The sequence below is a fragment of the Manis pentadactyla genome, chromosome 8 (genome assembly GCF_030020395.1).
Source record: "Manis pentadactyla isolate mManPen7 chromosome 8, mManPen7.hap1, whole genome shotgun sequence".
Lineage (NCBI taxonomy): Eukaryota > Metazoa > Chordata > Mammalia > Pholidota > Manidae > Manis > Manis pentadactyla.
The window spans coordinates 112,156,325-112,180,573 of record NC_080026.1 but is presented as its reverse complement, the minus strand read 5'-3'; the positions used below and the strand labels follow the sequence as shown (position 1 = coordinate 112,180,573).

The window sequence follows — 24,249 nt, the reverse complement described above, 5'->3', positions numbered from 1 at the left end:
AGGGAAATAGCCTATTTGAGGGGTAAGCAAGTTCTGTTTGGGGACAATGAAGGAACCTGCTTTAGTGAGGATGCCGTATGCCAGGAGTCAGGGGAAGGCCAGCTGGTAGAGGACTGAGTCAGGCTGAGCGGCTTAGTTTGACAGCTGATAGAAGCACGTCTAGCTAGTGGAGTTAGGGTGGTTTTCAGAGGCTGGGCCTTTCAGGACAGAGAGAATTTAGTGAGGGGAGTGGGGAGGGGTTTATGGAAGGTATGGGCACACCAAGTATGAAGAATAATGGGCACTGAGGCTAGGAGAAGGCAGCTGTGTTGGCAGAGCAGCAAGGAGCCTGGAAAGGCCCCATGACATAGGGGATTTGGAGGCAGAGTGTGAGGGGTGCTCAGGCTGCAGAGATGGGCTCAAACCTGAGTATGCTGGACGAGAGGCAGGGCAGGGGGCAGGTGCTGAGTCCTGCATCTCTATCAGTAACTTGCAGAGTCCCAGAGCTGGCCTTTGTTGGCCTGGTTTCAGTCAGGGGATCCCACTCTAGTTCCATACCCTGAAGTCCAAGCCACGGGGCCTTGCCTGCACAGGTCATGCCTGGGAAGAAAGCAAAAGCCCATGGAGTCTGGGGGGCCCTTCTGCAGCTTAGTACCAGCTAGAGACAGCTACATCAAAGGCCCAGAAGCCTCCATGAGGGGCAAACCTCTCCCTCAAACCTTCTACTTCCAGGGAGGTGTCACTGCCCAGGGCCTGCAGTGGATGAGAAGGGTGGGCAAATCCTTGGGTCCCCCTGGCTGTCTTTGGCCCTCCATTATAGGCTCTGCTAGTTCTCTGGAATGGGCCCTCAGTGCCTGCCATCGTCCCAGTAAGGGGCAGAGCTGGCCCAAGCCCATGGCTTGCTCACGCAGCCTCTCCAGGCCCCGAGGAACGGGGCCTCCAGGCCTGGGAGAAGAGAGAACCAGTGAGTCACGAGTAACTTAACCACGGGGGGCGGGGGCTGACTGTGTATCTGAAATCAGGGGTGCCCTTACTCCTTGTTGCAGGAGATTAGAATTCCAGAGACTACCTACAAACCATACAAATACCTGGTCCCACCTCCCAGCCAAGGGCAACAGGAAATCATAGGCTAAAAAGAGAGAGTGGCGCCACCTCCAGAGAGACTCTTCCTAGGCATGGTATCTTCTTGGCTGCTCAATCTGACAGGAACCCAGGAAAAGAACCAATGGGGTGATTTCTGTGTCTTGAGAAAGGCTGCCCAGTTTGGAAGAGAAAGTGGTTCTCTGAGTCCACACTAAACAAAGAGTGTGTTGGGTGGGGGAGGTTTCCCCAGGTGCTTCAGAGCCTGAACTTGGCTGTTGGGCAGGCTTTGAGCCCAATGCCCCATCCTGCTGCAAAGGGGGACTGAATTTCAGAGCCCTGTCTAGCGACTGAATACCCCAAAACTACTATACAACCACATGGTCTTGAGGAGAAGAAGGGCCCCACAGGCCTAGCTCAACCATCATAACTCTATCTGTGGTCAGCCCACATGTGCAGTAAGCAGAATAACAGTCCCCTGAAAATGTCCACGTCCTCATCCCTGGAACCTGGGAATAGGTTACCTTACTTGGCAAAAAGGACTCTACAGAAGTGGTTAAGGTTTAGGATTGTGAGATGAGATTATCCAGTGAGCCCCATCCAATCATGAGTCCCTAAAAGTGGAGAACCTACAGAGAGAGAGGTGACAATGGAAAAAAAGGTCTGAGAGAAGAGATGTTCCTGGCTTTGAAGATAAAGGGGGCCACTGGACAAGGAATGTGGACAGCTTCTAGAAACCAGACAAGGCAAGGGAGCGGTCCACTCTAGAGCTTCCATAACAGAATGCAGCCCGGGCCACACCTCAGTTTTATTCCAGTGAGACCTGTGTCAGACTATAAACAACAGAAACGTGTAGTAATACTTTTGTGTTGCTTTAAGCCACTGAGCGTGTGGCAATTTGTTACTGCAAGACTAGACAACCAAAGGACCGGTGTGCCTTGGTCTCTCCCTGTATCCAGTGAGCAGTGGGACTGTGGGTGTGAGAAGGCCCTGTTGCTGTGAGGCAGAAGAGGTCTCTCAAAGTGCAGCCGGGGTGTGGGCAAGGGGTGGAACTCCGCAGGCCTGGAGTATGGGAGGGCCCAGCCCTCTCCAACTGGCTTCCAGATGCTTGGTCTGAGCCTCCCTTAATTTCAGTTTCTGACACTTTGTGCCCAAGATACAGACCTCTCTGCCAATCTGAGGCCCTTATCTTTTCCCAGTGTTTGGCATGATGAACTTGACCTTGGCCGTGTACACAGACTTACACTGAAAGGGGAACAAGGACAAACTTTCCTCCTGGGTTCTTGCTGCTCACAGGGGAGCAGCTGTAGGCATAGGGCCTGGAGTGAACATGGCAAGGTGGGCAAGCCCAACCATGACCTGCCTTCTAGGATCTAAGGGCTAGGGGTGGACAACCCAGGCCCTTCATCCAGCTTCCTCAGGAGATTTAAGAGATTCTGTTTCTTGGAATGGGATGCCTTGTGCCAGGACTAGGGACCACGACTTAGAGAAGATGTTGGCCTCACTTCTTCTCTTCGCACAGGAGAGCTCCTTTCCAGCCCCTCTCCACCTTCTCAGAGACCAACTGCATATAGAAGCTATAACTGTTGGGGCACCTGCTACTACCCAGACTCTGTAGACACCTGGGAGTTGCTGCAGGCCTGGGATGGGCTCAACCCAAGACTTTTAACCCTATGCCCACCTTGCCCTTCAGTCTAGACCCCAGCCAGATAGTTTTCCAGAAACCCTGAGCCACTGGGAAGGCTTGTTTCTGAGTTCTGGAAGAGGGGAACCCTCAGGGCAGAATCCCCAAAGCTGGCCTGAGTCTCTAAGCCAGGCTTCATCCCCATCATCTGAAGCAGGGGACTCTGCCAGCCCTGATCCCCCACCCAGAGGTCAGGGCAAAAGCTGAGCCCCAACAAAATGTCTAGAGGGAACATTCTTGAAGAATGCCCCTAAGAGGACCCAGGGTTTGAGGTGCCATGGGAGAGCTCTGAGGATGCCATGGGAGGACAACACAAGCATCAGATAAGGGGCCACTGCTCACTGCTCGAGTGTCTGTGGAGCCTCAACTTAGTCCTTAGCCCAGGCCTGGCCCTGACTGAGCAGGCCTATGTCCCCAGAGGCAGGGTTCCTCACACAGCAAGATGCCCTAACCCACTGCACTCCCTCTCAGCCTGGCTGGCACTGGCCCATGTCTGTCCCACTGTGTGCTCATTTGCCTGTGTGCCTAATGTGCATTCCCGGGCTCTTGTGTTTGTGTGCTGTGTGTTCGTGATTTTGTATCTGCCTGGTGTGCGTCGGGAGTGAGGAGGAAGCTTTGGTACACATCAGTGTCCATCTGTCTAGACCCCTGTGTGCATGTTCCCTGTGTTGTCAAGGGCTCAGGCAGGGCCTAGGGGCTGGAAGGTGGTCCCTGGAGTCCCTTGTTGGTGTTGAGTGGGGACTGAAGAAAGTGGTGGAGACCTGGCTGCCTGCAGACTCTGGGTCCTCATGTCCGTGGAGGCGGCCACAGGGCGGGCCTGCGTCAGCCTTGAGCGGCCATCAATAGCGCGCGGTTAATTAATTTGATGGGAACAGCAGGGACCGCCGTTTGCATTTAGTGAAGTTCCAGGAACTTCCAACCTCATCTTCATAATTGGCCTCATAAATTGTAAGAAAGAGAGAGATCAGCAAAGCAGGAGGAAGGAGGGGCCGCCCGTCCGTCCTTATTTAATTTTATTGCTGAAATTCATCTTTTTAGCCTCCTCCGGAATCGGCTCTCCCTGCCGGATTTGCCTAATCATGATAAATTAATATTCATTTCTCCGCCTCTTATCCAGCTCCCGCGCTTGGATGGAGTTGGGGAGGGTCTCCTTCCATCCCAAGCCAGGCCTTAGTGGGAGCCTGATGGGTAGGGACCCCGAAGGGGAGCTTGTATACAGAACAGGAAGTGGAGCCTGGAGAGGGCTGGGGGGAGCCTGGGAGAAGAGGAGACTGACTCTGTTACCCTTGGGGAGGGTTGGGTGGTGACTGATTGGGGCTCCCAGATGAGAGGCTCCTGAGGCTCCCCAGGCCCTCCCTGGGCAGGAACAGCCCAAGGGCCCAGAATGCTTGGGTCAACTATCCCTGCCCAGCTAGGTCTAGTTGAGGGGAGCAGGAAGAGCCTGAGAACGCCCAGAGGCCAAGATTGGGGGCAGACAGGATGGATTTGGGAGATGGATTTTGAAGGCCAGCTCCAGTTGAGAGGTGGGCGCAGGGGGAGGGGCTGGTTGCCCATCTGACCTGGTCTTTGCCCCAGCCCTGTCTACAACTAGGTGCAGGCCACCGTGCCCTCTGCAAAATCCAGGGGACACCCATCCTTGTTTGTGAGGCCTCACAGGTGCCCATGGTTTCTGGCCAACAGAAACAGCCTCTCCACTTACCCACACCCCAGCCCAGCTGGGCGTCTGGATCTCTTATACTGGGCATCTTGGCTGTGCCATGAGACTTTCCCAGCTACTCTGCTCTTCCTTGGTAAGCCCTTTCAAAGGCCTGAGAGGGGCATTGCTGAGAGGGTAATGCAGTCCTGCTCCTCTCTGAGCAGTGGAGCCCCCACAGTACAAAGGGTCATAATGTCCATCTTGCATACAATTAGTATGTAAGACCTGGGAGGGACTTAGATTTTATCCAGCCCTTTGCCTCATTTTACAGAGTACCAGAGATAGGAGGTGATAGGCTTAAGGTCTCAAAAGTCTGGGGGGCTGGGACTAGGAGTGTGGGATGCTTCCAACCCACCTTGGGGGCTAGATTCTAAGAAAGACCCTCAGTGATCTTTGCCCTTATATAACCCAGGCCCTTCTGAGTGTGGGTGGAGGCTTCAACTGTGGTAAGGTGTTACTACCATGGTTACACTATCTTATATGGCAAAAGGGAGATTATCTGGGTAGGCCTAGTCTAATCACATGAACCCCTTAAAAGCATTTTTCTATAGCCAGCAGCAGAAGGGGCAGTCAGAGAGATTCAAAGCATGTAGAGGATTCAACCCACCTTTATTGGCTTTGAAGATGGAAGAGGGCATGTGAAAGGACTAGCTAAGAGCTGGGGGCTGACAGCCAGCAAAGACCTGGGGACCTTAGTCCTACAACCACAGGGAACTGATTGCTACCACAGGGAATTGATATGCAAAGTGAGGCCCAGAGAGGTTCATTCACTTGTGCTAAGTCACACAGCCCCTGAGGAAAAGAGCTGGGTTTCCCCTGGTTGTCCTGACTCCCCTCTGGGAATAACCGTAGCCCAGAATGAACTGCAAATGAACATGGAAGCTGATCTTCCCCGGGACTTCCAGATAAGGGCCAAGCCCAGCCAACACCTTGATTTTGGCCTTGTGGGACCCTAAGCAGTAATTCAGCTGAGTTTGCCTGGACTTCAGGCCTACAGAATTGTGAAATAATGGGCCTTTTTTTAAGGAGCTAGGTTTGTGATAATTTGTTACGCAGCAATAGAAAACTAATGTACAGGGGAAGGGTCCCTTGGGAGACTCCTGTAATGGGGGGAGGGAGAAGAAGTTGGGAGAGATCTGGGTCTCTATCCTAATGCCACTTCTTTCTCCCCATATTCCCACATGGCAACAATTGAAGGGAGCTGCTCTCCAGTTGTCAAGGTCCTCACCACTCCCTATCATACCATAGGATCAAACCCCTGTAAGCATTTAAATTTGTGACTCCTGCCAGCTGGAGTCTAGATCCCTGGGTTATGAGGTGCAGCCAGTTCACCTCTCACAGAAATAGGTCCTTGACAGGAGGAGCTTGACAGGAACTTTCTAGGATGTGGGTAGAGGCTGGCTGATTAAATTATCAGCACGTTCAAGCCAGAGTTCTCCTCCCCATCCTAAGCCAAAGTCTTCAAAAATATTTATTCTTGGGGCCTAGATAGGCAGATGTTTTTGATTCCCACTGCAAGGCACCAGCTTCTTTGGAGGTGAGGGAAGAACAACTGACATTTGCGTGTTATGGAAAGAGTCTCCAGTGAGAAGACCTGGGTTAGTTGTACCTTATTTCTAGTTTATGTAGAAAGGTTTCAGCAGCATTTATTGATTGACTCTGAGGCTGGCCAGTCCACCCTTAACCCAGCCCTGCACATGGATTATACCATGTGACCTTCCCAACAGCCCTATGAGCTGTTATATTAGACCCATTTTGCACATGAGGAAAGTGAGGCCCAGAGAGGTTCATTCACTTGTGCCAAGTCACTCCAGGAACAGAGCTGGGTTTCACCTGCTTGTCCTGACTTCCCTCTGGGAATAGCTGTAGTCCAAATCTAATTACTTTCTGTCTGAACATCTCTCCCTTCTTATCCCACATATGCAAAGCAAAGAGCCCCGAGCTTTACAGCATCTACAGAGAGCTCCTAATCCTGATGTTGAAGGACACAGTCCTTGGTCCTGAAGCCTGGGGGTTGGAATCAGCAAATGCCCACTTGCCCTGTGATGGAACGCCCTGACTGCCCACCTCTATTAGCCCCTAAGCTTCATTCCTGATGGAAGCAGGAATTCTGGCTCTATAGCTCACATATATACCCTATACATGCCTGACCTGAACCCCACAGCCCCTAACATGTCCCTGTGCACACCTGACCCCTTCCTCTCAACCCCACACATGCCTGACTTCTTCCTACATGGACCCACTTGGGACCTGCTGGGGCCCCAGCTTGCCCTGATACATCCCTTACCCCTAGCTCCAGGTTTCCCCTGAGGAATCCTCTTTCATCACTAAGACCTTGAACTCAACGCTGTATAGGAGCACTGTAGGGCCAGTTTCAAGGGCCTCTGGTCAGATTACCCTACCTACCTGCCAGGCCAGACACCTTGTTGAAAAGGAGTCACCTCCCTAGGCTGCCCCTCTTTCTCTCAAGATGACTGATGGGGAGAAAGCCCAGGACCTCTGGGGTCCAGCCCCAGGTGAGATGATCCATGCCTTTACCCTCCCTCCCAGAGAATAGTCCTGGAGCAGTGGGCAGTCCCAGATTCCCACCTCAGGGGCCCAGGACTGCAGCCGCCACCTCAGAGCTTCTGAGACCCAAGGTCCCCGTACACTGAGGGCCTCCCTGACCCTCTCCCACCCAAGTGCCTGTGGAAGTGGCAGAACCAAGTGAAAGAGGAAGGCTCCAGGGACATGCCCTGGAGGAATCCCACCTGCTGCCCTCTGAAGTACAGACTGAATGCAGGCGCCCCTCCAGAGCCTGGCTCCAGGGCAAGAGAAAGGCTCTTCTTTCCACTCCCTGCTTCATGTTCCGTCATTCTGGACCTCACTCCCTCAATCAACCCCACAGGATCAGACAGCCGGGCCTGTTTGGGATCCGGAATAGGAACAGCTGCTCCGAGGCAAGGGGATGGAGGGACAGAGGAGTGCTCCAGGGGGCGTACTCAGAGGCAGGGGCGTCGCTGCAAATGGGTACCCCGTAGGGTCCTCTGCATCGGGTGGGACCCCTTCCCCAGACTCCCCTCTGATTGGGATTCTGTGCCTGCGTTTTTGGTAGGTATTGAGGCCGACGGGAGCGTTTCCCGAGAATCGCCAGCAGAGGACGCGCGAGGACCGGCGAAGAGGCCAGCCGCGTGCTAAGGCCAGGGATGGGGCTGTGTAAGAGACGGTGGCAGGTGTTTGGGAGGAACCGCCCAAGGGGCTTCTCTCCAAGCTAGGAGGGTGGGGGCAGGGGCTCAAGGGGTCTGGACTGCGCTGCCGCAGTGCGGCCCCTCGCTCCTCTGGAGGAAGCGGCCAGTGGGCATGTAGCCCGGCGCGCCCCTGCAGGGTAGACCCTCTTCCTTCACCATGCAAAGGAGCTGGATCTACGGATGCGGCACTGGTTACCTTGCATCGGGTGGGACCCCTTCCCCAGACTCACTTCTGATTGGGATTCGGTGCCTCCGTTTTCCCTGGGTGAGTTCTGCTCTTGCTCCTGGAAGCCCTAAACTGGGAGGCCAGGTGGGATTAGACAACCCAATGCAAGGGAACCCAGTCCTCCACATCCCCCTTCCCTCCCAACATTGTACATGGAGCTTGTGAGGAAAGCAGAAAAAGATGGGGAGAGGAGAAAAGAGTGAGTGATGGAGGGAGAGGTGGCACTGGAGAAGCAAATGGAAGGAGAAAGGTGAGGAGGTGGGTGGGTATGAAGAAGGACTCAGCCCTCTCCCTGGAAGGTCTCCCAGGAGCCATCTGCGCCTTCCCTGGCTGTGCTGGAGGTTGAGCTCTCCCTGTTTCCCTGGAACCATCGCTCTGCTCGTCCCTCCAGCCGCCATCATTTATAGCTGGTCCCCGGCCGACGACCTTGGACGGATAACTAAAGACGGGTCAGTAACGCTACAGAAGAAGTGAACTGGTAAAGGAGGAGACATGAGGCCCACTAGCCGGCATCCCCTCTCTAATCCGGGTGCCTCTCACTGCAGTCCTCTTGCTGGGGATTTCTGGGGCCTCTTGATGGGTCTGAGAAGAGAGGGGTGTAGGCACCTGAACATACTGGAGAGATCCAAAGTGGATCCCATGGTGGGAGTCCTGGAATTACCCCCCACCCCTATTCTGTAAACAGGATAAAGTCATATGTTGAGAAGCCAGTTAGCAGGTGGAGTTCCAGACAGGCGGAAGGGCTTCTGGGGGAGAAATGGGGAGGAAGCTGGTACTCTCCACTCCCCTCCGTATGTCTCCCATCCTGGCCCGTATCTCTGGAGATGTCCTCTGCTTCCCCACACCCCAAGCTACCCAAAGTCAAAGTCAGGTTTTAGTTGCGGGAGGCATTTCATATTTGCCCTGTATCTCTGCTTGCAGATGGGCTGTGGGAGGCAGGGGCCTGAGTCTCAACTTCTAGATCATCTGACTCCTACTGAGAGTAGACCAAAGCCGCCTCCTCCCAGTCTGCCAACTCCCCTCTCCCTGTTTGGGGTCACCTGGGTCATCTTCTGGGACCCCAGTCTATTTTTGACACTCCAGGGACCCAGAGTTGGGGGGAAGGAAACAGCTTTCTCAATACCTGACCTGATTAAATATATCTACTCTGATAATCTCTGTCAGCATCAAGATGCTGGTGTAATGCTATTCCATTTTATAGTCCCATTTGTGGATGAAAGAGTTGAAGCATAGAGAGAGGAGCAGTCAGCAGAGGGAAGAACTGAGACTTGAATTCAAATCCTCTCACTCCAAATCCTGGCCTCTACCTGCCCATCACCCCAGGGTTCTCCCTCTGTGGGCTCCTCCTTAACTCCTGCCCAGCTCTGTCTACAAAGGAGACACCCAATAAAGGGACCCTAGGCAAGGGCATTCTTTCCCCAAAGTAGACACAGGGTGACAGGACAACCCTGGAGGGAGTATGGAGCAGAGGGTGACACACTCAGTCCTGCTCGCACCCTTCACGATGGAAGACTGGATGCCCCGAGTGTGTGCATATGTGGAATCAAGTGTACTCATTCATTCAGGTGTTTACTTAAGCCTTCAATAAATAGGTATTGAGTGGAAATCATGTGCCATGCCCTTGGGGTATAGGGGCAACACTGGGGAGCTTATATTCTGGCAAGGGGAGTGCATAGAGTATCACTCCCCTTGTTTTAGGAGGCACCCCCATGGTGTGCAGCAATGGGTGGACTCACTGCAGGGTAGTGAGCATGGCACATGCAAAGCACTGACTCCCACTGGGGATGGAGACACTAAATCATTACTCATCACCTCAACCCCTCACTCCATATCCAGACTCTTACTTGCCTCCTGGCCCAAACCAAACTCACCATCTTCTTCCCCAAACCTGTTCCTTCTACTGTCTCCTTGATCAACCTGGAAATCTGAGAGACCCTTAGCTCTAGAACTGGCTAATTTGGGGGCCCACTGCCAAACTAAAATGCAGCCTCCTTATTATAAAATTATAGAGAGTTTCAATTCAGTATTAAACCAAGCCCAGTTCCCTTCTAAATGCAGAGCCCCATGGGACTGTACAGGTCACACGCCTGTGAAGTCAGCCCTATCTCACTCCTCCCATGCTTACTTCCCCATTAATTGATCTCCTGGTCCTCTCCTTTTCTTACGTCTGGCGCTAGCTTAGGCCTCATGGGTCTCTCATGTGGACCTGCCCCAGCCTCCTCACTGGCCCCAAGCCTCCAGCCTCGCCTGGTTCCAGCCTCCTCACTCCAGTCTCATTAAAAGACTCATTCCCACCACAGTCACCCAATACCACTTGCCTGGGCTCCTGGCCCCTTAAGACTCCGTTGGCCTCAAACACTCCCTACACTTCCCCATTTCCATAACATTTCTTCAGAATTCAAATCCTTTTGAAAATTCGCTCTTCCTTTATCCACCTCCTCCAGGAAGACTTTTCTTGGATTTTTTGGTTGGAAATCTCAAGTCACAAACTATGTATATGGATCAAAGCACAAATCATCATCTGCTTTCACTCACAGCCATTTGTCTGCCCTTTAAGTGGACTTCAAGTTCTAGAAGACAGGGATGGTGTCATATTCATCATTGTAACTCCATAGCACCCAGCCAACGTGTAGGCCTTTGGTTGGGATTTGTTGATGCATCTGTATTTTTTGCATGTGGGTGTGGGTGTGTTTGGAGGCCCTGAATTGTGTGCACAGAGATGTGTATAAGGGCTTATGTCCACGAGCTAGCATTTCTGCTTGCATGTGTACGTAGTCCCATATCCATGCATGTGCAGACATGTTGAGAGCATACAAGTGTGCAGGTGCATGGGTATGCATGGCTTTGTGTTGGTGGGTGTGTACCAGATCTGGGTGGCAGATGTGTGCCCATGCATGGCACAAAAGCATATATCTGTGGACCTGTAAGGGGGGGGTTGTGCCTAGACAGGAGCTGCAGGTGCACAGTGCAAGGACACAGGTGGATGGCGTGTGTGCAGGACATGTGTGTGCACAGCTGCATATCCTGGCTGCAGGCAGGCGGCTGCCCAGTGAGTCCCCTGCTTCCGCTGTATGCACCGCTTTGTTCCTCTGCCATGGGCAGCCGCGTGGGCTCCCGGGCTTCATGGCCTGGGTATCTTGGCCTGCTGTGATTGGTGCCCAGGCGGGTGACTTGGCTCCCTCCTGGGCGGGTGGAGCCGGATGGGCTCCCATTACCGGCACAGGGGGTAGGGGTGGGAGTGTGGGGGGGCACGAGGCCATCCATCTTCTGTTATTACAGCGTAATGGGGCTGCTTGGGCGCCCGCCCATTTGTCATCAGCCTTGTTCCCTGATAACGGGCATTTGTCATCACTTTCCTCTGTGCCAATGTCATCAGCGCCACTGACAGGAGGGGGGCAGGGTGCGGAGGGAGGTGTTGCATGCAGAGGCACACACACATGCACGTGGGCCTGCTGGACACACACTTGCACATACACACAGGCACATGTAACCTAAGGGGGCATACCAAACCTGGGGGGACACATTTCCGTGTGTGTGGATCAAAGCTCCCCGAAGTCTGACACACTTGCAGACACACAGAACAGCCTCATCTGTCAAGCAGATATTCTCAGCTGGAGATCCTCTTGCTCAGTGGAGGAGACGAGGAGATGTGTGTGAGGGGGAGGGGCTGGTGATCGTGGTTAATGGCAGCTTGAGTGCAGGTGGCCCTCTGCCAGCTCCCTGTGGGCACACGCACACATGTGACACCAACATTTATAGAGCCCCCCACAGGCTCTACATGCCTGTGTGTCCCATTGGCAGAGTGTGGCAGCACAGGGACAGCCAAATGGTCACACTTAGGCCTCCCAGGTCTCTCACCCACAGGGACTTTGGGCAAGTCTGCAGGCTGGGTGGTGGGGTCATGTGGTGATGGAGGTGGTGAATGATGGGTGGTGGTTCCCACAGTGCCTTCCTTCCAACCCTCCAAAGGCAGTTTAGCCTGGGACTCACCCTTCCACTCAGGCTCTGAGCCTAGGCTGATCTGCAGCAAGAAGGACTCAGGAAAGACTCCAAAAAGAACTTCCTGCCTGGAAAGGGTGGGGGACAGAAAGGGTGGGTGTAGGAATGGCACTGGTAGCCGAGAGAAGAGCTTGGAAGGGAGGAAAAATCTCTTGCCCATGTCCTATGTCCTCATTGGTTGGGTCCATTAGCCCACCTGGGGCATGGATGATATGTCTGCCTGATGCTGCTTTCTAGCACATTTGCTTCAGGATGACAGTGGGGACGCCATTAGCCCATATTAAGGAGGAAGACACCCTTCCCCAATCTCTGTGATCCCTGGTTGTCTGGTACATATTAGGTGCTCAATAAGTAACCGTTGAATGAATAAATGATTGAAGCCAGGGGGTGTGGAAGAGATGGGGAGTTTTTCCTACTCTGTCCCTGAGTGGCCACCGACCGACCACCTAGGGTCTGGAGCTCATCTCCTACCCTTCCCTTAACTCCCTTTCTCAAAATTCCCCAAATTCCCCTTCTCCCCAGGCCTCTCCCTCCTGGGCTGAGGGGGAGGGCTGGGGGGAAGTTCCCTGGGCAGAGCAGGGCTTGCTTGTTCCTTGTAAATGAAGACCATAATTAACATTAAATTAAGGTAATACAAATGAAGGCAACATAGAGGCTGACAAGATGAGCGTTTGGGGAGGCAGTGGGGAGAAGTGATTCATATTTTTAATTTACTGTACGGATGGGCCGTGTGGCTGGGGAGCAGGCGGCTCACGTGGAGGGGGTGTCACCCCGTGTTGTTTGCTGGGCTCCAAGCGAGCACACAATGGCTATTAAACTCAACTGTCCATATAATGGGACAGATTTGACATGACGCCCACTGGAGCACCAGGAGCTTGACTGGCCAGGCTGTAAATCCTGCCCACACGGCGCCCGCCTGCCCACCTGCCCACCTGGTCTGGCTTGGCCCAGGACTTGGGTAGGGTAAGTATAATCCCTCTAAGGGGCCTGAGAGGGACTTTGGGCCTAGAGAGTGAAGGAGGCAAAGTGGGTCCATGCTCCTCACCCAGGCTGAGCTTAGAGTTGAGGGCAAGGGGTCAGTTCTTGATCATGCTAGGAGGGAGAGATGTCCTGGTATGCTCCTGTCAGCAGAGGACCTTGGTGCCAGGATGGGGCTGGAGCTCTGTGGTCCCACACGTGGTCTGTTCTAATAATTGAAGTCATTGGTGTCCCACTTCAAAGAGGAGAGTTGATTGTCTACATTGTCACCATCAAAGCTCATACTTACTAAGCACCTTCTATGCATCAACTCCCACTTCTGACCCACTAACTGAATCCTCCTGACCACCCTGTGAGGAAGATACTATTATCCCCATCTACCCAAGCAGAAACTGAAGCTGAGGGACAAGAAGCAACTTGGTCACAGAGTTTATAAGTGTCCGCAGCCCCATCTCACATCTCCAAACCCCAGAGCCTGGGATGACCTCTTGACCCCTCTGTACATGGAATGAAGTCTAGCATCCTTGGTGGCCCTCACCCACAGGACTCTGAGGCCTTAAATACGGAGCTTGTTGGGGACTCGGGTGCATGTTCACAAGTCTACACCCTGCCAGCCCACCCCCTACCCCCAAGTTAGCATAAGAGTCCACCAAATCCCAGGCAGGCAGGAAGGGATCCCTGCCTACTCACTCTGCAATCGGAGGCAAAAGATGCTCATCCCTGGGATGAGAGATGCAAGTGTAATTTAGGTTTTGATATTATGAAAGTCTCGCTGCTCTAAAACAGCAGGGCACTCGGTGCCTCATTAATAAAGGATAAACTTGGAGTCTATTTACAAGGCGCTTTTTGGGGTTATTTACTCTCCAATATACATATGTAATGTTGCACATACTTACCGCTAGGTACGCTCATCCTTCCAGCCTGGGCCTCAGAGTCACCCTGGGAGGGAGGTCCCTGCAGGGTGGAGAGGGCCACTGGGGAAGAGGGACTGCAGAGGGGGCCACCCCTAGGTGCGGGGAGGCTCTGTGGGAGATGACAGGGCCCCATGGAGGAAGGGGAATCATAGAATTTTAGAGTTGAAAGGTAGAAGGGGCAGAGGGCACACCTTATCTGTCTTCCCTCCCCTCTGCCCCCTTTCTGAAGCCCAGTACCCTTCAGGATATGGTTTAGGTGAGGCTCCCCTGCTGGGCTCCTCCAGGCTCTCCCTTCCAGGCCTTTCTTCATATCAGGCCAGGCCATGGCCACCTTCCTCACCAGGGCCCCATGCTGACCAGATTGTGACCACACTGGGGAAGTGCCCCCCAAGCTCTGAAAGGAGGTCAGCCAACTCCTCTCAGCAAGCTTGTCCTGTGCAACTGCTGTGCACCTGATCTTACACCAGCCTTGTCACAGCGCTGCCACAACCACCATCGTGCCCAACAGTGAGTGGGCAAGGCTTTCCTCAACAGACCTAGATGGAGGCTACCTTCCTGCCCCTGGTGCCATTAGCCAGCTTCAGTAGAGATGGGTTCCCCACAGGTGCTCATCTGCCATCTTTCCTTGCAACTGCCACTACCTCAGCCTGGGCTCTTTATGTGCAGTGTTTCAGTAAATCTGCAGCTGTCTTATGAGATAGGACACTGTTTTCATCTCTATTTTATAAATGAGGGAACTGAGACTAGATTAGGGAATTCACCCAATGTCATATAGCCAGTAGGTGCCAGGTAGGGAATTTAACCTAGGTTCGGGTTTTTGCCTCCACAAAGCCTCCTCGAGGGCCCCAGGCCTTTACTGCCAATCCTGGCCCCTCTGCTCAGCACTGGCTCCAAACAGCCTATGGCCTCCCACGAAGAGATCTGAGCCCTGCCCTCCAGGAGCAGATCTCCCTTCATTGATTGACCTGTTCATTTACTGAGTCATTGAACACCCACCATGTGCAGACTTGGGCCTGGACCTATAGCCTGGGTAATATATGGGATATATTCGGAGGCCTTGGTTAGAGACCCTGGTTAATGCACAGGGAAGCTTGGAGATAGGGCTGCTCAACCATGCACCCCACCACTTAATAATTGTGAGGTTTCTATGCCTGTCAGCTCCGAGGATGAGGGGTGTGTGGCCCAGGACCCCAGGACCCAGCCTCCGGGTGGTGACTGTGGCATGTAGGCGTGTGGGAGTTGGAGAGCATGGTATCAGCCCTCCCACCCCTGAACCTGGCCAGTTTGAACCAAGGAGACATCTGGTGGCCACTGGGAGACCTGCAGCCTTTTTTGCAGGGAGCCCTGGATGGAGGTATCAGGGTCTAACCAGTCCTTTGGGAGTGCCCCCCCCCACCCGGCACGGAGGTCTAAAAGGACATACTTACCTTTGGTGTGGAGCTCATGGCTGTTGTGGGCGACAGAGCCTGGGACTCAGTGGGAAGAGTACAGGTTCTCATGTATCCTTCCCAACCCCAGAGTTGTGGGAGGGCTGACCTGGAGGGTGCTGGACAGAGGGAGGATGGCCAGCAGGAGGATCTGATCCATCATTGTTGGTGAACAATGAGCCGTCACCACCCTAATTAAAGATGTAATTACAGCAAATACATTCCAGGCTGAGGATGAATGATGGATGGCAGGAAGGCACCTTGTAGTCAGCAGCCAGGAAATGCTGCACCCTAAAGCTCCCGGATCCAAGTCCAGGGACCCTTCCCCCAGCACCCCTCCCTCAACCCAGGCTGGTTACAGGGCACCCTGATGCCTCCTGACAGGACAGTGACAGATAGGCAGGGACTGAGGCTGGAGTTAAGGGCCAGGCAAGGGCCAGGGGTAGGGGCCTTGTTGGAAGAGTTAAGGGTGGGAAGGAGGCTATGAGGCCAAGTAAGAGAGACTGGGCTGGTGTCTGTGTTAGGCAAGGGAGCAGGGCCAATTAAGGTACCACCAGAGCACCAAACAGGGATTCAAGGCACCCCAGCTCGGGAGGGAACTGGATGCCTGAAAGGGCCAGAGGGACTGATGGCCCTTGACCCTAGAGGGTGACTTTAGGAGCCCGGCCAAGGAGACTCAGTCTGTAGAGGGTAACCATAGTTAGGATCTGTTGGGCCATAGTGGTTTTTAGGTTTGGCCCAGGCTTCAGGGACTGGGGGTGGAGGAATTACTCTCCGGAGGGCTGGTTTGTCCTTACCTCTGGGTTGGGTACAGGGCAGGGGACTGGCCACATTAAGGGAAGAGAGGTGGGCTCCTCCCACCAACCTGGGGGCTGATGCTCCCTTTCAGCAGTAAAGGCCCCCAACCACCCCACCCCCACCTCTGCCTGGGGCTGCCTCAAAGGGTGTGGGCACTAGATATCCCAGGGAGGCCTGGGCTCAGGACATCTTCCTCTATTTGGGTTCTGAGCATCTGGATTCCAAGGCCTGTTTGCCCCAGGGCCCCACCTTCACTTACCCTCAGGGAACAGGAAACCCTGAGCAGAGGCTCAGGCCACTTCTGAGGCCAGCCTGTACTGTGACCACCCTAGGACCAAGGCATGGAGGCCTGTGGATGGGGAGCTTGGTGGCCTTAGCCTCTTGGCCTCTGCCATGGTGGCCCCTAGCCAGGGTCCTTCAGGGGGTGTGGGCTGATCCCCGGGGGAGAGAAGGCTGTGTGGGGGGCAGTGGGGAGCCCAGGCAGGCAGGCAGAGGGGAGGGAGGGAAGGCCACTGACAGCAGAACAAATGCTTGTAATTTTATAACCAATCTCAGCGTGTCCGTGGGGGGCCGTTTGTGGCTCCACTCAGGACCAATCAGCCTGACAGAGCTATGAGTCTGCCTGAGTGAATGTGAGCAGCCTCCCCCACCCCCAACACCACTTACTGCAAATCTCATTACCCGCCCAGCCCAAGACCAGCCAAAGCTAAGGGGCCTGAGGGAAGGGGGACCCAGCCCACATAAGGGAGAAGAGCCAGGGCTGGGCCTGGGGCCAGGAGGGCCAGGTGGGTAGACCTTGGAGATCTAGGGGCTCAGAGGTTAGGAGGGAGGCAGGCTCAGGCAACAAATATTTATTAAACACCCATTGGTGGCTGAGCATGTAGGATATGGATAGGGCACAAACCCTTGCCCTCAAGGAGCTTGCAGTTTGCTAGGGGCAGATGGAAAGACTCCAGAGGGATGGGCCCTGGCAAAGGCAGAGATGGAGAGAGAGGTGACCGGAAGGCAGAGACACAGAGATGGGGCAGCATTGGGCAAGGGGTCGGAAGGAGGGGGTAAGAAATCAAGGGAGAGGGAATGAGTGAAAACTCTGGAGTGCATCCAGAGCCTGAGCAGAGATACAGGGCCCTGGAGCAAAATGCCACCGCTGCCCCACCCCGTGGGGAGAGAGGAGGGCAGCCAGGGAGGGGCTGGCCAGCCAGTGGTGGATATTAAAGGATGGCCTTGCTGGATATCTGGCTCTGGGGATGGCTATGTGCCCATTAGTCTCTCTAATTGTCAAAAATCTAATTTAGTGTCTGAAGCCTGGGCTGGCCTTGGGTTAAATGGAGGGAGGCAGGCCTAGCCATAAATCTGCCCTCCCAGACTGGGCTGGTGCTAATTCTGCTGTTAAGTGAGGGGGTAAGGAGGAGTAAGACGGGACTGGGAGAGGGTTATCTCTGAGCCTGCAGGCTCGCCCCCATGTGCTGGCCAGGTCCTCCTCTCTCACTGGAGGAAGGGGTCTTGCCTTGGGCCCATTTGGACCATACAGGGGGAATGTCTCAAAAGTGTCAAGAGCTCAGGACCAGAGGAGTCGTCTCAAGGTCTGCATGACTGGTATTGTAAAACCACCAGCCCTTCCTCCTCCTGGACCTGTTGTGGGACGCTGTGGGCTCAGTAGGTCAGTAGGAAGGTCACACTTCCTAGTAACATCATGAGCCTTTGTGAGAAAGGCAGCATGGAGATTCATACCATGATCAAGTGACTGGTCATCCTGTTTACTAGGTGACTGCTAGTGACAGTTATAGTGATGGGGACCCAAGGGCCATTCCTCAGTGGGGAGAACAAACACAACCCCTTGGGTGGCCCAGCCTCTTCTTCCCTGGGCCCAGGCACCAAGACAGACCAGGACAGCGCCTGAGGGCCTTATGTGGACTGAGGCAAGGAAAGGCTCTCCACCTGGGCTTGGTAATGACCTCACTCCCCTCAGCGCTGCTAATTGAAAGCAAGGGGTGTGGTAGGCACAGCAGGAGAGGTTCGGGGACTGAGAGGGTTCCCTGAGAGGCTCTGCTTTCACGGCGGGTGGGGGGGGGGGGGAACGATTTCTCCTGGCTTCCTGCTTCATCTCACCAGGCACCCACCCGGCCTCCCCCGCTGCTAACGAAGTGCCTTTAATTAGCAGCCTAATAAAATGCTCTTAATTGGCAAGAGCCAATCAGGAAGGAGAGAGGTCTCCTCACTCAGTCATTGCTGATGGTGGCACAGCTATAGGTTTCAAGGGGAGAGGGATTCCAGGCCCAGCCTGGTTTTAGAAACAGTGATTTCAGGGCTGTCTTCCAAGGGCATGCCCCAGACCTTCCTCGGGGAAACATCTAACACTGGATTTGAAGGTGAGAGCCATAGCCCCCGAGGCCCAGCCTCTGCTCAGTTCTGGGCTCAGGAGCCCAGCTAGTGTTAACTGAGTGGATGCTAGTGACCCCAGTGTCTCCGCTGACTCCTTACTCCTTGTCCTTGTCAGGGAGGAGACTCCAGTGTGATCTCAGGCAATGCGTAGTTCCTCATCTGCAAAATGCCAGGTACATTTGATGCTCTGATGTGACTCCAGTTCTGGAAGGGATTGTCCTGCACTGGGGCACTGAACCCTAACACCCCAAGAATGCTCTCAGACTAGTGCCAGTCCAGGTACAACAGACACTGAGACCTACACATCACGAAGCTGACAGATTACGGAGCCTGGTCAAGCAGGGAGGACCACTACTACTGAAAGCCCATAGAGGGAAAACAAGGATGGGCTAATTTTGACAGGGGTCCTGCTTGAGATACTGGGACAGGAAGAGAAGAGGGAGGAGTCTGCCATGCCTGCAACCTTAGGCCCACCTCCTAGGTTCAGTTTAAGTGGGTAAAGGGTGGGCTCACTAGAAGCAGCAGTGTTCTCCCCCAGAGAGCCAATGCTATCTTCATTTTAGAACTTGCGGAGTCTCTCAAGAAACTGCTCCTGAATGTGAGCTCGTCCGTCTAGAAACTGAAAGGGATGCAGGGGAGATCCACGTCTTCTCACCCACAGAGGTAGCAGAGGAAAATGTAAGCTCTGGGCCCACACTGGCTTGTGGTAGGCTGAAGCTATGGCAACCACTTCCCAAACTAGGTATCACTTTGGCTTCTATTTAATTCAACATGGAACGCTAATGGTACACCAGGGACCCCGTACCTACTCACACCATTTGGCCCTGACCTCTCCCAGTGCTGTTTTCTCATATCAGATTGTCCTAAAAGGTATCTGTGCATTCCTTCGATCTGTATATTGAGAAACTCATTGTCCTCTTGATGTTGGGGCAAAGAGACAGGACACTCAGAAAACTCTCTTTTATCTTATATTTGTAATTTACTTTTTTCGGAACAGTTAAAAAAACAAAACATACTGTATTACCATGATCCTAGATTGTGAACATATTGGTACCTTGACTACACATCACGATAACATAACCACAGAAATCAAAGCAGTCAGTACTCAGGAGTCTAGAGGACAACAGGCTGGGCCAACCAAAACTTCTCAGGGAAGCTTTCACATCTGTTGCCAGGCCTACTTCATAGCTGGAGTCCAGCAAACAGCCCTCAGAACTGTCTATACTGGGCTTGAGTGATCACTGATTCGGGAAGGTGTTAAGTTTCCTTGGTACCCAGAGATCTAACCCTCCTTGTTGGTCTTTTCCTTCAGCGTCCAAGAAGGGAAAGGGATGAGGGGAGGCAATGCTCTATAAATGCTACTTACTGCACTGATCCTTAAACCCACAGCCAACCAGGAACTGTGATGACTGGATATGTTTTAGATGTCCTCTGCCTCCAGGGAATTTTAGATCATAGGTAACTCAACTTACAGCAGAAGAGGTTTCTGGTATCAATGCATTAAGTTGCATGGAAATCAGGCCATCCATAATCACTCTCCTTTGGTTTCTCTCCTCAGTTCCATGGATTCTGAAGTCACAAATACTACAGGTAAAAATAACAAGCAAAACTCAGCTTTATTCCCCTAAGAGATGGCTGTCTTTCTGGCACTGCTTATATTGAAATGGTGGATAAAGTAAGGGGCTCTGGTCTGTCAACTCATCAGCTGTGTAGATGAAGTGCAGGGAGATAAACACAGCCTGCAGACTTGGGTGCACTTGTTTGAATAGAGAGTTATTCTACGAGGGGAGGGAGGAAGGGAAGGCAGGCAGGCAAGCAGCAGCGAGGGCACCTTTTCATGTTCTCCAGCTCTTGGAAAAAGTCTGAACTCACCCAAATGGGGAAGGAAGTCAGGTATATGGATTAAAGTCGTATGGGAAATGTGATAATCAAAAAGGATAATGTAATAGGTGGTGGTTATCTATCTTAAGCACCCCTTTTTTCACATCCAAGTTCCCTGGTTTCATCCAGAATCAAACTTGCAGCCTAGACTCAGGCCTGCAGTATTCTGGGTTAGACTGCTCCCACTTCAGACAGGAAGGTATTGTCATCTAAGGTAAATTAAAGATGCCAAGAAGGCAAAAAAAAAATACTAAGGTATCTAATCTACTTTTAAAGAAAAAACCACCCTAATTATTTCCAGTATTCCCTACCCTGCTCCACCCAAGCCCTTTGTTTCCACATACAATCAATTAAGGAGTAGGCCAATCACAGCTGTTCAGACCAATGGGTATCAGGAGATGGCAAGGGAGAAGAGTGCATATTCTCTTCAGCTTTTGATTTTACAAAAGAAAAAGGATTTTTCTTACTCAAGCATAAAACAGTGATTTAGGGGTCTCAGAGTCTTTTCCAGTACAGAAATAAGTTATGAGGGCCAGACTTTATTACTTGTCAATAAGAGTTCCAGAGAGTCCCTGTCTCTGAAGTTTCTGGTGAAGAGACAACAGAAAGATTTTGCCAAGGGACAACTGTAAAAGGACGTTCTCAGCAGTGGAAATACACACGTGCAGCACCACAGGCTGGTTTTGTCCCAGCACCCCAGTGTGAACAGAGAGCTCCCAGGTGCCCACAGAGCTCCCAGGAGCAGATGCATACACACACTCCTAGCGTGCCCACCTTCGAAGGGGCTTCCTCTCATCTTTTAGAAATGTTTCTTTCTGGAATTTAGTGAGAAGAAATCTACAATGGAGACATGTCATTTCAGAGCCAAGAGTCTCCTTCAGCTCCTTTCCTATCATTCCTTTAAATGTTGAGACTTTTTGTTTCTCTTTTCTTTTTAAAAAGGTCAAACTTTACATTTATTCTAGCTCAGTTGGGGATTAGTGATAATCAATTCCCACTGAAATCATGCAGAGATGGTAAGTAGGGTTTACCGTCTCTGGAAATGAACTTCCACTTACCTGATTATTTCTTCTACAATGAAGTGGTAAATGACCCCCAGAGCTGAGAAATGTGACTGACTCAAGTTTTTCAGACCACTTAACTTGATTCCCATTTCCATCAGCAGCAGAGGGCAACTTGGGAGTATATTCTCCATGGAGCTAATGGCCCCAGTCTGCAGGGTCCACCCTAGATCTCATTTATGATGTATAGGACAAGGTTCAAAAGGGTCTTAGAAACAATCTACCTTCAACTGAACTTAGATGGGAAAGCAAAACCCTGGGTACCAATGAATATTCCATACCTCCCACTTTTAAATAGCAGCATATAACAGAAGGGCTAGTAAAGTTATGGCTACTGGACAATATTTTGAAACAGCTTGAGGCCCATGCCTCTAATGCCTGACCCGTGTGTTTTTCTGGGTTGATGGCTCTGGGTTGATGGCCCTTTACCTCATCTGTAGCAAAATCTTTAACCCTTCAAAAAGCCAGAAATAGTCAACACAATAGACAGGGAACCCTGGTAATGGCTAAATAGGAAACATTTCTTTGTAGCATTTGGTAGATGGGAAGGGAATTACATTCAGAAAATATTTCCCAGGCAATGACATATCACACTGGGAAAGTATTTTCTGAATATGACCTGGAACTAAGAGCTTAAAAGCACTATAAAGCTGGAAAGGAAAAATACATATGCATAACCTGCCTCTCAATACACAGTAACGACCTGCAGTCTGGGCCCATTTTGGGGAGAGTATAGACGGCTTTCTCTCCTCCTACTCTGCTGAACTAAAGATGGCCTAGCTTTGAGGTCACCTGCAACTGGCTTCCATTTTGATATTTGTACAGCAGTTAGTTAAAAGGGGACTTTCTTTTACTCAACTGCTTTGGTTAGGAAGGGAAATCAATGGGCCTGACTGCTCAGCTTCAGAGGGGAAACTTGAGACTGAACCGTGGCCTCAGGGCCGTTGGTGGGTATGTCTGTGCCGAGGAGATGGCTGGTGCAGGTCCACTTCTGTGCTGGGAAACAAGCTGGGCACATGCAGGTAGTGCTTCCTGGGTTCCCAGGCTGGGGTGGCACACATGCCCCGCACCTGATGCCCACACAGCAGCCTTTCAAGTGCCTGGGCGAGCTTGGCTCTTGCTGAGGTCCATTTGTTTAAGTTGCTCACCAAATGCCAGATAAATTTTATTAGTTGGGGAGACTGGAGACTGGAAGGAAGAAAAGGAAAGAGAAGGTAGTTTCTGCCCCATTAGTAAACCCTGTGTACCAAACTTCATCCTGATCCTCTCTGTCAGGTTTGCCCTTTCGTAAATACTGAGTTTGGGAGAAGCCAGAAGGAAGATTCTCCAGGGATAGGCTGAAATGATTAGCTTGATTTTTGAGAGATACTATTTACTGGCCTAATGAGAAAAAAAATCACATCTTACTCCTGACCACCTTGTAAAGCTACTCTGATCATGGTCTTGGCAGATACAGGCATCTGGGCACACACAGACCCTGATGTGGATATTAGAGATATGAAACACCACACAGAATGCACCTCGTGACTGGCTTTGGCCACTTCAAACCTGTCTGTAGGCTGAGCTTTACAGTGATTTAAGATGAAGTACAATGCTTTTTATTACACATCTAATTGTTAATGAGAGGAAATGCAATCAGCAACTCCTTTCCACACTCTACATGGAATCGAGGAGACTGCTGAGTCCCGAAAAGATTCGGCCATTGATGGAGCCCAGGAAATTTCTGTCTCCCTGCTTTTTTTGTGCTGGGGGTGGGGAGAGGGGTGTTGGAAGTATGAGAGAGAAGAGTTGCAAATATGTGAGTACCATGTCTGAGGATCCATTGCTGCCTGCTGCCACATAAGGTGAGCTGCTGCAAAAGCCTGGGTTTGAAATTTTGACTGAACAGCATTTAATTCTTCCAAGCATAGCATTTTCTAGCGGATATGCCTCAGGCTACCTGAGGACACTCTCTTCATACTCTTTCTTCTCAGGTGGAACAGAGAAACAGGATGAAGCGGAGTCGGAGTAGGGGACAAGAGACAGAAACAGAGAAAGAGATGGAAGGAAAGAGGCCCAGATCTTCCAGTGTGTGCATTCTCGTTTTTCTCTTTTTTGTCCCAGAGGCTACAGACAGATGTCTCCTCCTAAGCATGGTGGGGCTGGGCTGATCTTGCCAGGTGCTGGGCATTCCTGTGGTTCACAGGGAGACAGACACTGGGTGCTGTCTGGCTTGAAGCTGTATCCCTCTGTGCCCTAGAAGTAGGTCTCTCCCAGCAGTCTACAGGCAACTAGTTCTGCTTAATGGTAAAGTAAGAGAGATTCTGGCAAAACACTAAATATATTTATAAGTCATCTCTGTCTGGAACCAAATAGGAAAAACAGGTGCAGGTGCAGAGAGGAAAGGAGGGAGGTGAGGTAAGGTTTAAAAGTTTCAATCATTCTTGAAAGATAAGACATCTTCTGATAGCAGCACGGAAGCAGTCAGCTGTGCTGAGTAGACCATCCTGGGTCAACTGCAGACCAACTGTGTCCCCAAAGGAGTCTCAGCCCCGCTCCTTGGCTGGTCCGGGGAAAAGTGGGTAGTAGTTTGTTACTGCTCTTGCTCATCCTGGTATCGGCAGATACGTTAAACACCGCAACTTTAGTGAGTCCTGTGTGAAAACAGAGCAAACAGTCATTAGTTCCTTTCCTTGTATTTCTCACTTGCTCTAAGAGTAATAACTTAGCTGTCAGTTGGAAGAAAGGTTTAGAGGTCCCTCCTAATGCCTGCTTTCTGCCCAAGCCAAGGAGGTGCTTCTGTCCAAGGCTACAGGGCCCATCTGTGGATGTGGCGGGACTCACGGATCTGCTCAGGGCTGCAGTGCTTGCACATAGTGACCCTGGTGGGTAACATCAAGCTCTTACCTGCCCCATGAACAGTGGAGCAGGTGGCAGC

At 52.1% G+C, this 24,249-nt stretch overlaps 1 protein-coding gene across 9 annotated transcripts in view; it reads right to left on the bottom strand.

The window, feature by feature from the left end:
* Positions 1 to 19,345: 19,345 nt before the first annotated feature.
* BTRC (beta-transducin repeat containing E3 ubiquitin protein ligase) overlaps positions 19,346 to 24,249 on the bottom strand; it is a 271,763-nt gene continuing 266,859 nt past the window's right edge. For 8 of the 9 annotated variants that reach the window (XM_036898777.2, XM_057506234.1, XM_036898780.2 and 5 more), the window contains one exon: positions 19,346 to 23,965. The gene's annotated coding sequence lies outside the window, so the exon portion shown is untranslated. The remainder of the gene's footprint in view (positions 23,966 to 24,249) is intronic. The other variant, XR_005027378.2, reaches the window with a different exon arrangement.